Genomic DNA, 6,555 nt, shown 5'->3' with positions numbered 1-6,555 from the left:
CGCTGATTCCGAAAGAACCTGTCCCCGGTGTCGGGTGACAGCCCCTCGGGGACATGGAGATTTGAGGACCTACCTGTCCCATTGAGTCCTTAGCAATGAACCCATGAGCACTGTGGAGGTTGGGGTATGTGAGTGAGAGACAGACAGAGAGGGTGTGTGTGTGTGTGTTTGTGTGGATGTACATGGGCATGGGTGTGTGTGTGTTAAGAATCTGATTTCTACTTGATTGCTTTCCCTACCCATAGTTCATTGCAATGCCTGTCTCCCTCACTAGACTTTGAGCTCCCTGAGGGCAGGGATCATGTCTATTTAAGTAATGAGTAATGATGGTATTTGTTAAGCACTTACTATATGCCAAGCACTGCTCTAAATGCAGGGGAAGATACAAAGTAATCAGGTTGTCCCACGAGGGGCTCACAGTCTTAATCCCCATTTTACAGATGAGGCAACTGAGACACAGAAAAGTTAAGTGACTTTCCCAAAGTCACACAGCTGAAGAGTGGTGGAGCCAGGATTAGAACCCAAGACCTCTGACTCCCAAGCCCGTGCTCTTTCCACTGAACCATGCTGCTTCTCTAGTTATTTTATTATTCTTTCCCAATCACTTAGTATAGTGCTTTGCTCATAGTGAGGGCTCAATAAATACCATCGAGCGATTGACTGTGCTGTGTGATCATGAGGGTGTATTCGTGTCTATGTGCGTGTGGACACGCTCATGTGGCTGTACGTGTCTGTACATGTCTGTGTAACTCTGGAAGCTGTTCTATAAAACCATTGGGTGACCACCCCCGGGCCTATGAATACAATTTTGGTGACTATGTCTAAGGCAACCAGAAGATGGGACAGAAAGGGCAGGCAGAGTGTCCAGTCGAGTAGACAGATGACCTGAAGGGCCCAGGATTCTGCAGGGTGAGAGGGCATAAAAGTAAAGTTTACAGATCCAAAGGGTGTGAAGAGGAGGAATCCAGCATTGTTTTTACCCCAACCAACCCCAGCAAGATGGGGACCCCCAGTCCTAGCTGGATAGTAGTAGGTCTAGAACCAACAAGCAGCAGGAAATGCTCTTGTCGGGGCAGAGAGCGAGCACACGCAACGCATTCCGTCGGGAAACCGGGCACCAAATGGGCCAGACCCAAGGCCTAGCCCACCGGTGGCTGGAGAGTTGGGGATGGAGGGCAGGGGGGGCGGACAGTCCATCCCCTGACTGCTTGGGCAGGGGTGCAGGAGAACCATCTGCACCCAGTTCAGAGATGGAGTCCATGGACCGGGCCGTGATAGGATGTGTGGTTGTTTGCTCGACACCTCCCATCAGTTTTCAGGAAATACTACTATGGCGAGCTCTTGGGCAGCAACCTCCAGTTGACAGCAGCATCCCGCAGCTTCCCGGCCTCGACCTCAACACGACCCTCCCGGTGAACTCGTCAGTCAGTGGCTCGCTGTGCCCTCAGAACCAGACCGGCGGGCACGAGCTGGGGCACTATGGGTAGGAGACAGCCATGCTGAGCCTCATGCTTATGCTGGGGACCCTCTGACTGGACCACACCCTCTACCAGTTCAAGAAGAGGTGAGCGGGCTGAAGACCCGGGCGACTGACTCGGTCCCAGCCAGACAGTACATGGGGCCCAGGAGCAAGGGAAGGGATGGGGGGACAGAGGGTGGATGGTCTGCATGTGGGGAAGGCCCCTCCCCCACCTCCAGTCCCTCCCACACACACTTGGATGTTGGGGGAGAGACAGAGGGAGGAGGTACAGTCCCTGCCTTCAAGGTCTGATGGGTAAGTAAGGACACACACACACACACACACACATGCACACACACAGAATCTCAGAGAGCTGGAGTGACTGGAGTTAGGCAGGGTTACACAAAAAAAACACACACACGCAATAGGAGTGACTGGAGTCAGGCCGAGGGTCAATCCAGGCTGGCTCCTCGGCAGAAGTAGTGCTCAGTTTCGGAAGGAAAAAGTTCCCGGTGTTCTTGCCCTCCACAGCCACTTCCTGCACTGCCACATTCAGGAGATCCTGTCCAGCTGTGTGCTGCCCATCTCAGTGCTCACCTTGTCCCTCTTGGGCTCCTATTTCTTCCAGGAGATAGAGATTGAGTGTGCCCTGGGAGTGCTCTGTGGTATCGCCCACCCACCCCACCCTGGCCAAGGGCACCTCCGCCAAGCTGAGGCCTCTTCCCCGGCTGCCCGGGATCAGGGCCCACCTTCTGGGCCCTGGCCTGAGTCTGAGCCAGACCAGTTAGGTCATCCCAGCCATGCTGCAGATGTCTGACAGATGGAGGGGAGGAAAGGCCGGGGGAGAGAAGTGGGAGTGTCTGGAAGGGGCTCAGCCGTGCAGATCAGGGTTTCCTTCGCTGCGATGATTGGGGCAGGAACCACATTGCCGACTGATGAGAGCAGCCTTGGGAGGAAGCGTGGGGGTGGGTGCAGTTGGTGGGGGGACCCTCTGACTTAGTCCAGGTGGGAAGAAGGGAGGGCAACACAGCGACCAGGGGGTGAGGGTGCCATTCTTTCTGCTCAGTGCACCAACTGTGGCACTTGCGCCTTCCCCTGGCACTAGAGCAAGAGGGCCCGGGGGCATGAGGGAGTGGGGGAGACAAGAGCCAGGATGGTGATGGGAAAAGAACCAGGATGGGAAGGGGGTGGGCTCCTCACAGCCCCTCTCCACCCCCTGGTAGTGTCCAAGTTCAGCTACAACCCCAACAAGAGCCTGTTTGAGTTGGCACCGATGCACCTGCTGTCCACCGGTGCAGCCCTGAGCACTTGGGCCCCGGCTTCTTGCTGTCCATGCTCTTCTTCATCAAGCAGAACATTGCGGCGTCGCTGGCCAACGCCCCCGAGAACAGGTACGGCCTCCTCCCGCCACCGTTCCCCCCGCCCCCCGACCAGACTGGCCCTGATTTCCCTCCACCTCATCTTTTGGATTGAGTCAGAGGCGGCTCCAGCGGGAGGAGGCAGTGTGAGGGACTGGGGTCCCCAGGCCTAGAGAAGCAGTACGGCCTAGTGGAGAGGTCCTGGAAGTTCAAAGGACCTGGGTTCTAATCCTGACTCCCCCATCTTCTCTGCTGTGTGACCTTGGGTGAGTCCTGTCACTTCTTTGTGCCTCAGTTGCCTCATCTATAAAATGGGGATTAAGACTGATCGCCCCATGTGGGATAGGGACTCTGTCCATCCTGACAATGTTGTATGTACTACAGTACTTAGTACGGTGTCTGGCACATAGTAAGTGCTTAACAAATACCATTAAAAAAATAAAATAAGTTGAGGAGTGAGCCTGAGAGTCAGCTGCAGTCAGCCGCTATGAGATCCTGGGGCATTACTCTCCCTTTCTATTGTTCCTCCTCATTTAGTAAGGGAGAGAGGGGCTCAACTCAGTCCCTCCTTGTATTATCATAATTATTGGTGATATTAGTATTAGTATAGGTGTTAAGGTGTCAAGTATAGGTTTCTATCTGCCAAGCACTGTTCTAAGCACTGGGGCACTTAGAAATTAATCAGGTTGGACAGAGCCCCCACCCCATAGGGGTTTACAGTCTAAGTAGGAAGGAGTAGGATTTAATCACCATTTTCAGATGAGGTAACTGAGGGCCAGAGAGGTGAAGGGACTTGTCCAAGGTCACCCAGCAGACGCGGGGCGGGGGGGAGGGGCGCTAGGATTAGAACCCAGATCCTCTGACTCCAAGGCCCAGGCTCTTACCAGTAGGCCCCACTGCTTCCTGCATGACTTGAAGAGTGGGTGTGTGTATAGGTTTGTGTGTGTGTTTTTGTGAGTGTGTTTTGGGGGTGCCTGACCCTGGATGTCTGTGGTCCATACCACAGGTTGGCGAAGGGCATAGCCTACCTACCACTGGGAGCTGCTGCTGGTGGCTCTGATCAACACGGGGCTGTCCTTGTTCTGTCTGCCCTGGATCCACACAGCCTACCCTCCCTCCCCCATGCACTTCTGAGCCCTGGCCTTCGTGGAGAAACGCGTGGAGAATGGGCACATCTATGAGACGTGAGCACCCCCATCCCTCCCCCAACCCTTGTCCCCACCCCCAGCCCATCTCTACCCCAGCACCAGCCTCCCCAACGAGGCCTGGGCAGGCGGACTGGCGGGGGATAGTTACGGGGCAGCAGCCCCCTCGTTCATTCATTCATTCATTCAATCATATTTTTTGAGCGCTTACTGGGTGTAGAGCACTGTACTAAGTACTGGGGAGAATACAATGGTAAAATATAGCAGGCACATTCCCTAACTACAAAGAACTTACAGTCTAGAGGGGGAAACGGACATTAGCAGAAATCAATAAATGGCATATCTGGACATAAGTGTTGTGGGGCTTGGAAGGGGGCTGAATCAAGGGAGCAAGTCGGGGCGATGCAGAAGGGAGTGGGAGAAGAAGAAAGGGGGGCTTAGGCAAAACCTCTTGGAGGAAATGGGCCTTCAGTAAGGCTTTGAAGTAGGACAGAGACATTGTCAGATTTGAGGAGGGCTGTGAAGATGAAGATGGATTGGCCAGGCTGGACTCCCTGCCCTTTCCCCAGGATCACGAGTGTGAAGGAGACTCGACTGACCACCATGGTGGCCAAGTCCTGGTGGGGTTGTCCCTCCTGCTGCTGCCCTTTCCGCTGCAGTGGATCCCAGAGCCTGTGCTCTATGGCCTGTTCCTCTATCTGTTCCTCTGTTCTATCGCCCTCACCTCCATCGACGGCAACCAGCTGTTCGAGCGGGTCACTCACACCCCCGTCTCCCGGTCACCCTCCCTGCCCGGCAAGTCGGGGTGTGGAGGGGGACGCCAACCTCAATCCCCCTGAGCCCTTGCCTACGGGGCCAACTGAGGTCTGGTAAGCCTGACTCGTGCCCACCCAGTTGCCCCCCACCCTCTGCAGATGGCCTACCCCTGACCCATTATATCCGGCAGGTGCCCCAGCGAACCATCCGCTACTTCACCAGCCTGCAGGTGCTCCAGCTGCTGCTCCTCTGTGCATTCGGCATGTCTCCAGTGCCCTACATTAAGATGATCTTCCCCCTCATCATGAACCCCATGCTCCCCATCAGGTGCCCGCCCTGACCTCTTCTACCTCCCCAAGGCACCCTCCGATCTCTCTCCAGGGTGAGGGGGCCTTTTGGCCTATCTCTTTCTGTCAGTCATTTATTCAATCTTATTTATTAGGCACTTATTATGTGCAGAGCACTGTACAAAGCACTTGGGAGAGTACAATACAACAATAAACAGACACATTCCCAGCCCACAATGAGCTTACGGTCTAGAGACTGCATGGAAAAAATAGGCTGCTCTGCACACAGTAAGTGCTCAATAAATACAACTGAATGAACGAATGAGGTCAAACTGGAATTGGGAACTCAGGCCACAGTTGGTCAATAGTATTTATTGAGCACTTACTGAGTGCAGAGCACTAGTCTAAGTGCCTGGAAGAGTACAGTACATGAGAGTACACGAGAAGCAGCGTGGCTCAGTGGAAAGAGCCCGGGCTTTGGAGTCAGAGGTCATGGGTTTGAATCCTGGCTCTGCCACCTGTCAGCTGTGTGACTGTGGGCAAGTCACTTCACTTCTCTGTGCCTCAGTTCCCTCATCTGTAAAATGGGGATTAAGACTGTGAGCCCCACGTGGGACAACCTGATTCCCCTGTGTCTACCCCAGCGCTTAGAATAGTGCTCGGCACATAGTAAGCGCTTAACAAATACCAACATTATTACAGTATTACAATATAGCAGACACATTCCCTGCCCACAATGAGCCTACAGTCAAGAGGAAGATGGAGCCTTGTTGATGAGGTTTGAAAACCTCCAGGGGCTCCCCTTGTCCCCTGGCCTTATCAGAAGCAGCATGGCATAGTGGATAGAGCATGGGCCTCCAAGTCAGAGGTTCTAATCCCAGCTTCGCTACTTGTCTGCTCTGTGAACTTGGTCAAGTCACTTCACTTCTCTGGGCCTCAGTCATCTCATCCGTAAAGTGGGGATTGAGACTGTGAGCCCCATGTGGGACAGGGACTGTGTCCAACCCAATTTACCTGTACCTACCCCAGAGCTTAGTAGAGTAGTGCCTGGCATAGAGTAAGCACTTAACAAATACCGTTATTATTATTACTGGGGGGAACAGCGGGGATCTCCCTTAACTGGCAGTCTCCCTCCTCAGCTCTGCCACCTCACCTGCGACTCTCCCTCAACTGTCTGTGTCTCCCCCAGGTACAATCTGCTGCCCAGAATCACTGAAGCCAAGTACCTAGATGCCGTGGATGCAGAGCACTAGGCGTGAACATGTGCCAGCCCAGCTTAGCAGTACCCTGGCCTCCCTGACCCCTAGGCTCTTCCTGCCTCCAGCCCGGGCATGGCATCTCTGAGAGTTGTGGGCACTGCCAGGCAGGGAAGCCCGGCCCTGGCTGTCCCTGGCAGGCCCCTGGGATTCCACCGGACCCCCGGACCCTCAAAGGCCCAGGCTTCCGGACCCCCAGGGTTCTGGCCATCAGGCCACCACGCCTCCGGTCATACCCGTTGTCAACCTGGAGCGGCTTGGACTGCTTGGGGGCTGCACCCCAGGATTCTTCCC

General features: G+C 54.6%; 1 pseudogene; it reads left to right on the top strand.

Moving 5' to 3' along the window:
* The first annotated feature begins 1,250 nt into the window (after positions 1-1,250).
* Positions 1,251-6,258, top strand: LOC114814283 (annotated as a pseudogene).
* The last annotated feature ends 297 nt before the right edge of the window (positions 6,259-6,555 follow it).

The sequence above is a fragment of the Ornithorhynchus anatinus genome, chromosome 9 (genome assembly GCF_004115215.2).
Source record: "Ornithorhynchus anatinus isolate Pmale09 chromosome 9, mOrnAna1.pri.v4, whole genome shotgun sequence".
Lineage (NCBI taxonomy): Eukaryota > Metazoa > Chordata > Mammalia > Monotremata > Ornithorhynchidae > Ornithorhynchus > Ornithorhynchus anatinus.
Note: the sequence above shows the minus strand (reverse complement) of the source record. Positions and strands in the feature narration are given on the sequence as shown.